The following is a 10,691-nucleotide window of genomic DNA, read 5'->3' as shown; positions in this document are numbered from 1 at the left end:
CAGTCTTGTACTTCCCTGCAGCAGGCCTGTCCCGTTATTGCCCCTTTCGCTCTCTTCCTTTCTCCTCGATGTCTAGCTCCCCAGCAGGTATTCCCCAAGCCCCAACCCATTTCCTATGTCCTGAGGACATGCCAAGTCCTCAGTGAAAACTCCCTTGATGGGGCACCTGGGTGGCTTAGTCCATTAAGTGTCTGCTTTCGGCTCAGGTCATGATCCCAGGGTCCTGGGGTCAGCCCCGCATGGGGCTCCCTGCTCAGCGGCATCTGCTTCCCCCCTCACTGTCTGTCCTTCCTCCCTGCTTCAGTTCTCCCTCTCTCTCAAATAAATAAAATCTTAAAAAAAAAAAATTCCCTTTGTCCCCTAGCGGGAGATGTCTTCCTTCCTGTAAATCTCACCACTCCTTGTAAATTTCCCAGCTAATTTACAGCACTTTCCATCTTCATGTACAGATTTACCCTTGGAGAATATAGGGGTTTAGGGGCCCCAACACCCCTCCTCCTCAGTCAAAAATCCTAGTATAACTTTTGACTCCCCCAAAACTTAGCTACTAACAGCCCACTGTCAGTAGACACTTGATTAACACGTATTTTGTATTTTATATGTATTATGATCCATATTCTCATAATAAAGTAAGCTGGAGACAAAGAAAATGTTATTAACAAAATCATAAGGAGAAGTACGTTTACAGTACTGTGCTGTAGCCAAAAAAAAAAAAAAACTACATCGGAGTGCACTCGCAGAATTCATACCCTGGGGTTGTCCAAGAATTAAATGTGGGCGTATATATGTAGTATTTTACATGTTTATATAACACATATAAAACAATTTCATTTGTGTAATGTCTACCTACTCTTTGTTCTCTTAAGCCCCTTCTCCCTTTGGGAAACATCTGATAACATCTTGGCTACATACCTTACTGTTCCAATCATTATCACTTTTTGGACCGGTCTCATTTTCCAAGACTGACCGCTTTATTTTGAAACTGGAATCTCATGTTCCTCTCAAAGTTTTCCTCTCTTTGGCAGTTCAGCCTAAGGAACTGAAGGCTGAACACCACGCATACCCTACACGCACTTCTACCTCTCTCAGTTTCCTCTGCACTTTTGACTCCCGTGATGGACAAAGAAGAGGGAGATGGGAAGGGCAGTGACCAGGAAAGCCTGCAGTCTTCTTCCTCACTAGCCACTGCTGGTGTTTATGTGATTCCAGGATGCTCTGCTAAGGAAGCTCCCAGGCACGAGTCCTTCTGAAATTTGGGTGTGGATTCCAAAGGACATCTCCTTACACACACACACACACACACACACACACACACACACACACACTTAACCAAAGGGGTTCTGATCCCATATCTATCTGACAGTACTCACCACCCCCAACATGAAGATCCTGGCTCCTCTCCTCAACTGTTTTGTTATTTCCTCCAAGAGTAACCAGAGGAAGGTTCACAGGTCTCCCGGCTTAAAAACATCCAGCCTCCAAGGGTGCCTGGGTGGCTCAGTCGGCTAAGCATCTGACTCTTGATTTCAGCTCAGGTCGTGATCTCAGGGTCATGATCTTAGGGTTGTGGGATTGAGCCCTGCATTGAGCCTCTCTGTCTCTCTCTGTCTCTCTCTCTCTCTCTCGCTCAAATAAATAAGTAAATATTCAGCCTCTACAAGGAAGTAGGGAGGAGGCCTCCACTTTTCTTTTTCTTTCCTTTTTCACGTCTTTCAGTAGGCTAGGGATGGAGGTGTCCGGTGGCTGCTCTCAAATTCTGGCTATTTCTCTGCACTTAGAATGAGTTAGGTTTCCTGCACCCCAATGTTTCTGGCAGCAACGTCCACAATAGCCAAACTGGAAAGAGCCCAAATGGCAGATGAATGGATAAAGAAGATGTGGTATTTATATATATATAGAATGGAGTATTACTCAGCCATCAAAAAATGAAATAAGAGACTCTTAACTCTAAGAAACAAACTGAGGGTTACTGGAGGGTAAGTGGGTAGGGGGATTGGGTAACTGGGTGATGGGCATTGAGGAGGGCACATGATGTAATGAGCAGTGGGAATTATATGCAACTGATGAATCCTTGAACTCTGAAACTAGTAATATACTGTATGTTAATTAATTGAATTTAAATAAAATAAAATTTTAAAAAAGAAGATGATAGGTTTGATGCCTTTTGTTTTCTGCCGCAATTCTGGGATAACAGGAAAATGTAATAATATCCTATTGGGCATATCCGTTCAATCCAAAGTTTATGCACTTCTTTCTTTTCTAAAGAATTTATTTTGTCATTTTCAAAAGAAAGTAGTGAATGGGGCACTTTTAGGAATGTTAGGGGTTCATATGAATATAACATAAATTTTGGACTTTTTTTTAAAGATTTTATTTATTTATTCATGAGAGACAGAGAGAGAGAGAGGCAGAGACACAGGCAGAGGGAGAAACAGGCTCCATGCAGGGAGCCCGAAGTGGGACTCAATCCTGGGTCTCCAGGATCACACCTGGGGCCGAAGGCAGGTGCTAAACCGCTGAGCCACCCGGGCTGCCCAAAATTTTGGACTTTTTTTTTTTTTTGGCTAAAGTACTTTATTTTTTTAATAATAAATTTATTTTTCATTGGTGTTCAATTTGCCAACATACAGAATAACACCCAGTGCTCATCCCGTCAAGTGCCACCCTCAGTGCCCGTCACCCATTCACCCCCACCCCCTGCCCTCCTCCCCTTCCACCACCCCTAGTTTGTTTCCCAGAGTTAGGAGTCTTCAATTTTGGACTTCTTAAGCATAACTCCCAACACCAAGTTCTACCAGAGGCAGAAAAATGCAGAAAGAATTGCACAGCTTCAGAAAGATAGCAAGTCTCTGACATTATGGGGACATACATACTGTGTGATTCCAAGTGTATGACACTCCTGATAGGTCATATTGACATCCCTGCTATATCTCAGTCTGGTTCTGGTGCTTGTTCTTCTCTCTTCGTGTTTTGTTTTTGCCTTTTAGAATGTGTTGTAAGTTTTATTTGAGGATTGGATGTGATCTACTTGGTGAAAGGAGGTGGTGTGAGCAGTCCTAAAGGATTGTGGTGGTGAGATGCAGAGGATGGGAAGGGTTCTGCACTCCTAAGATCAGGTCTCAGTCTTTTAGGGAGGCTGCACCGCTGGTCTGTGAACTCACAAGTGTTTTCAGTTCCCCAACCCACTCCCCCTCCCTGATATGAGCCAGGATGGCTGGAGAGGGCTGGGGTTGGGTATTTCCCTTCCCTAGGACCAGATAAAAGCCCAGTAATTTAGACCATGATAAAATAGTTTCTCTGGAGAGCTCATCTTGTTAAGAAGAATAGAATGCTCTGGCATATTTCAAAAATGGTTGCTTTCCTCCTGCTGCTGCCAGAAGCGTGAGGTGGTTTTTGTCTCTAATATTCACTTGGGAACCTGGTTAGTTCTTGAAGGTAAAAATTACGTAGGTGTGGGAGACACACGTAAGAGTGTCAGCCTTTTCCACCCGCCCCCCCCAGACTTTTTAATTCTCAGTCTTGTCCACTCCAAGCCTCCAGCAATTTATCAGTTACAGTTTGGGTTTTTCTGCCATAGTACTGGTTCCTGAAGAGGTCCCTGCTGAGGGCTTTCTGCTCCTAAATTGTGATTCTCTGCATTCACCTGTCTCTCTAATATGGGGAGCAAGCAGTTTGCCTTGTGACCTCACTTCTCTTCTGGATCAAAAAAGAGTTGTTGATCTTTGAGTTTGTTTGGCGTTTTTATTTGCTGTTACAAGATTGATAACTTCCAAGCTCCTTACATGATGGATCATAAACTGTGAGTCCACTACCAGTTTTTTGAAAGCTTTATTAGAATACAGCCATATCCATTTATTTAGGAATTATCTATGGCAGAGTTGAGTAGTTGCAACAGGGACTGAAAAGCCCATGAAGTCTCAGATATGTACCCTTAGATCATTTACCAAAGTTGGCCAGCCTGGCTTAGATTACAAAAGTACTTAAATAAAAGGGTCTTTATTCTGATTGGTTTCTAGAGGCTATAGAGTGCTTACATAAGTCTAATCTTCCTAGAATTCCCAGAAAATAAAAAACCCAAACTAGGTACTGGATTTTTAAAGGGAAAAAAAAAAAAAACCTTTCTCACAGAAACTGCTAGGTCCAAAATCTAAAATAAGAATCCAAAATCTTTGGGTAAATCACACTTGTCTGATAGTTTGGGTTTTTAAAAAGTCTGTAAGATTATGCCTTAGATTTGTCTTCTCATAAAGAGACTAGTTAATCTGAACTTCCTGAGGTCTTGTACTATGTTATTGATCAGATACTTTTACTCCCACATAATGTTTAAAAATAGGAAAAATGTAAAATTATATGTTCAACCATTTAGCACTATGTAAGCTGTATGTCAGCATTATGATCTGTAGTATGTTATTTTATTTTTTAATATTGTATGTATTTATTTGGGAGAGAGAGATAGTGAGAGAGAGCATGAGCAGGCGGGGGCGGGGAGAGGGAGAGGTGGATGCCCCGCTGAGCAGGGAGCCTGACGTGAGGCTCGATCCCAGGACTCTGGGATCACGACCTGAGCCAAAGGCAGACGCTTAAATCCACTGAGCCACCCAGACGCCCCTGTAGTATGTCATTTTAAATAGAACTTCCAAGGCCCTTAGTTAACTTTAATGGTTAAAAATAATATTAGATCAGATTAATTGATTAATTGGTATGAGTTACATAGAAAACTTGTAAGCATAGAATACTGAAACATATGTCACCAGTTATATATCTATCCACAGAGTAGATATATATCTTATGTGTACACTATATATATGCATATGTACATATATTGTATAAACACACACATATATATGCTAAAATAGATCTTAGTATATATACGTTAATGTGCATAGCTTGTACTTCATATATAAAAGATTGACCAGGGGCTCCTAGGTGGCTCAGTCAATTAAGTGTCTGACTTCTGTTCAAGTCATGATCTCAAGGCCCTGGGATCCAGCCCCGGGTGGGGCTCCTTGCTCAGCAGGGAGTCTGCTTGTCCCTCTCCCTGCTTGTGCTCACGCTCATGTGTGTGCTCTCTCTTAAATAAATAAATAAAATCTTTAAAAAAAAGATTGACCAATTTGACTACCTAAAGGTTAAAATTTTTTATAAGACAAAAAAAAATCATAAACCAAGCCAAAAGAAAAATGATGATCTTGGAGAAAATGTTAGTGATGTATCTGACAAAACAGAGATAATAGCCCTACTATATGAAGAAATCCTACAAATTGCTTTTTTAATTTTTTTATTTATTTATGATAGTCACACACAGAGAGAGAGAGAGAGGCAGAGACATAGGCAGAGGGAGAAGCAGGCTCCATGCACCAGGAGCCCGACGTGGGATTCGATCCCGGGTCTCCAGGATCGCGCCCTGGGCCAAAGGCAGGCGCCAAACCGCTGCGCCACCCAGGGATCCCTACAAATTGCTTTTTACAAAAGACAAAGACCTGATTTTTTTAAATGGGCAAAGTGTACAGATAAATCACTGACAGAAGAGGAAACACAAAGGCTCACAAGCATAAAAACGTGCTCGACCTCACAAGTAGTCAGTGAAGTGAAAATTAAAGCAATGACATATTGTTTTTCACTCATCGAACTGGCAAAAAGTAAAGACTAAGGGTAAATGCTGATGACCATGTAGAAACATCTACAAACATTGCTGCTGACTTGGTACATTTGGGGGAGATAATCTTTGTAAAATGATTTGATAGGATAGGTTATAATTAAAAGTGCACATAACATAGGGATTCCATTTTGAAATTTCATTACATTTCCAAGTGAACAATTATCATGAGCTGCTTTTCATATAATACATGGACATTTATTGTCTATCAGACAGTATTATTTTTAGTGGCATTTGTGATTCTTTTTTCTTTTTTAAATGGTTGGTAAATTAATCCTAAAGCAGAAATTAGTACTGTAAGCCTGAATAACAATGATCTAACACTGGGTAGGGCAGTTTGTGGGGGGGAGGGTGTGTGCTGTGGGGAGAGAATAGGTGAGAAGGAATAACTATATCCTGAGTATTTTTCTGAAACCAAGATAGATTGGGATAAGGACACTCTAGAGGCAATTGTCAGTGGCTGTTTTAAAAGTTGAATAGTGGCTATTAGATAAAATCCTCTGTATTGGATTCCTAAAAAACAGTGTTTCGTGAAAGCCTATAGAGAATATTAGAACAATATTCTACCTTAGAGAGAAAAAGATAGGGAAATCCATCATACCAGCTCTTCCCTGTCAGAGCAGATACCATCTAGAATAAAGGCAATCCTAGAGCTCAGAAACAGTGCCAGTAATGTTAACTGAATTGAACTGCTAAGATAATCTATTATTATTACTGGGATGATACCAATTCCACAAAGTTCATTCTTACCACTGTGCTTTGGGGCACGCTGACCATTCCCTGAGGTTTCAGACTAATAAGCTGGCAAGAATCCAATTTTTAACATTCGCTACATCACTATACGATGGAAAAACATTGAATTTCTGGTTGACTTGTAAAGATAGTAGTTTTTCATTTATGTGCACATTTGTTAGCAAATTTAGCTAAGAGCAATATAGCTAATTGACCAAATGATGAGTAATGTAACTGAGCCATGACCTCTGGCACAGTAGAATTTTAAAAGAATGATTATTCTGTTTCTCAGGTGAAATCCTGAGATTGGCTACAGCCTCAATACCAGCACATTATTTGATGAGGGGATATAATGAACAACTAGAGAAAAAAGGGCTTCTTTTGAGAAAGAAGAGTTCTCTGAGCATTGGCCTTAGAGACATCTTTTTCATCTAAAGCCAAGACATCCACGAACCATCAAGTCAGGGAGAAGATTCAGAGGGCAACAAAACAGAGGATTTGAGAAGACGAGTGAGCCCCTTTGCAAAGACCTTAGCAGAAAGCCTACACATCAAAAGAAGGCAAGTCTAGACTCACTGCTATTGCATATATTGCATAACAGAACATTATAAAGTCTGTAAGGGAAAAGTCTTTAAATTTTATAAACTCTGAACATTTCCAATAGAAACTAGAAATGCTCCTGAAGAGACCATCAGTTCTGATAAAAGTAGTACTTCCTGTGTGACCATGTGTGTGTGCCAGAAAGGAGCATCTGTGCCTTCTATTGAGATCATTCATTTCAGTTATTCATTCATTTTGGTTATTCTCACTCCCTTTCCCAAGGCTGAGTGGAAGATTAGTCTTTCATCAAAGAACAATCAAGCCCTTACAGGGGGCAATTTAAAGGCTTCAACCAGGATTTGTATTACCAAGGGGGCAGCTACTGGGAGGGTTATAACCAGGCAGTGGCTCAGTTCTGACTTTTGGCAGGTCTAAGAAGGCATGAAATAGAAGAGGGAAAGCAGCAAGAGATAAAAATGCTTTTAGGAGGGACACATACTATTCACTGTGTCATCCTAGGAGGTGCCATCTATATATGCCACTGTGTGATTGGCATCTGGGGAATAAGACAATGAATGTCTCCATCTGGAGAGAGAGGAAGATTTGCAAACTAGGGGGACAATTAAGGAAATGTTTTTCTTCCGTATAGTTTAATTCAAAAAGAATTAATACAAGGAGCTAGTACTACAGTCCCCGTTTTACAGATGTGGGAATGGTGGCGCAAAAAGGTAACATAGGACAAACTAGTCCCGGGAAGTTTATCTCCCCTTTTCCTTATCTACCACCAAGTAATCCCCCTTTTTTCAGGCATTGAGTGGATTCCTGTGCCCAAGATGACCGCCCCTTCTCCAACTCCAGTAACACTCAACCTACACCTGCCTTCCAGGATCATAGTCTATATCTCATCCTTCTAAATTTCATCTGCCCTATAGCTCAATCTTGCCCTCTAGCTGCCTCCTCACACTAGTAGCTAAATACTTGATTTTTTAAAATCGTTACATGAATATAAATGTGTGATAACTGGGCATTAAAATTTCCTTATCCTTTTCTATTTTGTCCTCCCCTGCCTTTGCCTTTTCTTATTTTTTTGTAAATTTATTAATAAACTTAGTGAAGAGCCCAAAATTGAGATAAACAGTATAGGTAGGTAGGTAGGTAAGTATGTAGATAGATACATGTGTGCATACATATATATATTGTTGTGGACTGAATCATGTCCCCCAAATTTCTTATGTTAAGCCCTAACTGCCAATGAGATTGTACTTGGAGATAAGACTTTTTTAGGGGGGTAATGAACATTAAATGAGGTCATGAGAGTGGGGCCCTAATCCAATAGGACTAGTATCCTCATAAGAAGAAGAGACCCCAGGGATCCCTGGGTGGCTCAGCAGTTCAGCGCCTGCCTTCAGTCCAGGGAGTCCCGGGATCATGCTTCCTGTGTGGAGCCTGCTTCTACCTCTCAATGTATGTGTGTGTGTGTGTGTGTGTGTGTGTGTGTGCATGTGTGTCTCTCATGAATAAATAAATAAAATCTTTAAAAAAAAAAAAAAGAAGAGACACCAAAATCTTTTTCCATGCATGCACACACCCACACACAGAGGAAAGGCCATGTGAGGACATAGCAAGAAGTCAGCGGTCTCCAAGCCAGGAACAGGGGCCTCCCCAGAAACCAACCCTGATGACATCTCAGTCTAGAGCTTTCTAGCCTCTAGAACTGTGAGAAAATAAATTTCTGTTGCTTAAGCACCCAGCCTGTGGTTTTGCTATGGCTGCCAAAGCAGATGAATTCCCATGCTTTATGGAACATTTTACTATCCTGGACACTGTGAGTAGAGCATCCTGAGTGAATCTTACAGCAAATGCTATGGTAGAAGGAGTACTGGACAGAAGTAGAACGCCCAGATGCAGTCAGGTACCAGTTCTGCCACTTTCTATGCATATGAACGTGACCGTGACTTTACCCCTATGAGACTGCATTCTCACACCTGTAAAAGACTAGATTCTTTCTCAAGGCCCTCACAGTTTGGGAATTCTGGTTATCAATACTCAGGCAACGGCAGTGGGGATAATTTATTACATATCACAAATCATCGGTTTTTCTTAGAATTGTAGGTCTGACACATTACAAGAGTTGAAACCCACACAATAACCAGAGAAAAAACATGTATAAGTTCCCTTATTTCTGTACTTCTGTGTTTTGGTAGTTGAGATACTTGTCAGTGTGCCAGGGAGTACTAGTAGCCACTGTAAAAATAGGACTCCTTTTCCAGGAATGTCAATTTCATAAAAATTTGGGGAGAAGAAAATGTGGACACAAAGCAAGTAATACAAGTTCTGCGTAAAATTTTAAATCAATGCACTGTAGAAAAAGCTCAAACTTCTGGTGGGCATATTACTCATATGCTCAATCCCTACTCTTTCTCTTCCTTTAGGAGCATTTTGTTGGAAAACTTTATAAAACAAATACTGCAACAGATAAATCTTACTAATTAGAAAAGGAGCCAATTTAGATGGGATTTCAGATTTACATGCTAGTAGATCATATTTACAAGTAGATTAATAGAAAAAATGTATTCTATAGTCCCATCTCTATCCCCAGACAGGCAACTCTCAAAAGTACGCATTTCATCAAAAGGAAGGGAGTTTGGGGATTTCGGTGGGCTCAGGGAACATTGAATGTAACTCACAATACAACTCTTCAAGAAGGTCATTGCAGGGACATCATAGTATATAAGATGCCGATTTACATTTCCTTTTCTGGTTTCCCCTTGGTCTTGGTAAGACTGTCAGACAATACTATTGTCCCTTAGCCAAGGGTGAATATATGACCCAAGTTAGGCCAACTGGTCTCTCCTTCTGATGATATGAATGTTGAGAAGAGGGAAGCTAACACATAATAGTGGAGGTTCTTCATTCTGCACCGAAAAGGTTGAAGAAGCTAAGAGCCTCTCCAACATAGTGTTCTTTCTGGGACCCTGGAGCAGTTCCAACCCTGTTCTTTCCAGATTCTGCAGCTTTTCCTTTGATTCTGTGAGCAAGTCCCATTCTTTCCAATACTTTCTTTCTTGCTTAAGTGGGAGTCCAAAGCCTGTAGTGTAGGCCTGTAGGCACCAGCTTCATACACAAAAGTCATCACCTTACATGATAAAATGAACAACTCCATTTGCAGGAAGCTAACCAGATGGCAATTTTATTTGGCATTATTTGTGTAGATTTCAGTATCAAATACAAGTTACTTTTTAAGTGGAAGGAATCTTACATATTTTTACCATTATCTCTTTCTCCTTTCCTCCCCACCTCAACTTTCATTTTATTCTTTAAAAAAAACAGAAACAAGAAAAACTTACAAAAAAAGAGTCTTACAAATCTAAATTTATTGTATATTTTTGCTTAAGAGAGTGAACACTAAAAAACTTTTGTGGAGTATTTTCAAAACAGTGCAACTATTCTGTGTGATACTACAATGATAGATACATGTCACCATATATTTGTCCAAATCCCCAGAATGTACTTCACCAAGAGTGAACCCTAGTGTAAACTATGGACTTTAGGTGATGATGATGTGTCAGTGCAGGTGCATCAATTGTAATAAATCTCCCACTCTGAAGGGGGGTTTTCTAATATGGGAGGCCATGCATGTGCAGAAGTAGGAGGTATATGGGGAAATCTCTTTACCTTGCTCTCAATTTTGCTATGAATCTAAAACAGCTCTAAAATGAAGCCTATTTAAAAGAAAAACTTTAAACTGTAAACAAGCTCATAC

This window comes from Nyctereutes procyonoides, unplaced genomic scaffold (assembly GCF_905146905.1).
Source record: "Nyctereutes procyonoides isolate TBG_1078 unplaced genomic scaffold, NYPRO_anot_genome, whole genome shotgun sequence".
In the NCBI taxonomy this organism is placed as follows: Eukaryota; Metazoa; Chordata; class Mammalia; order Carnivora; family Canidae; genus Nyctereutes; species Nyctereutes procyonoides.
This window is presented reverse-complemented; position numbering follows the sequence as displayed.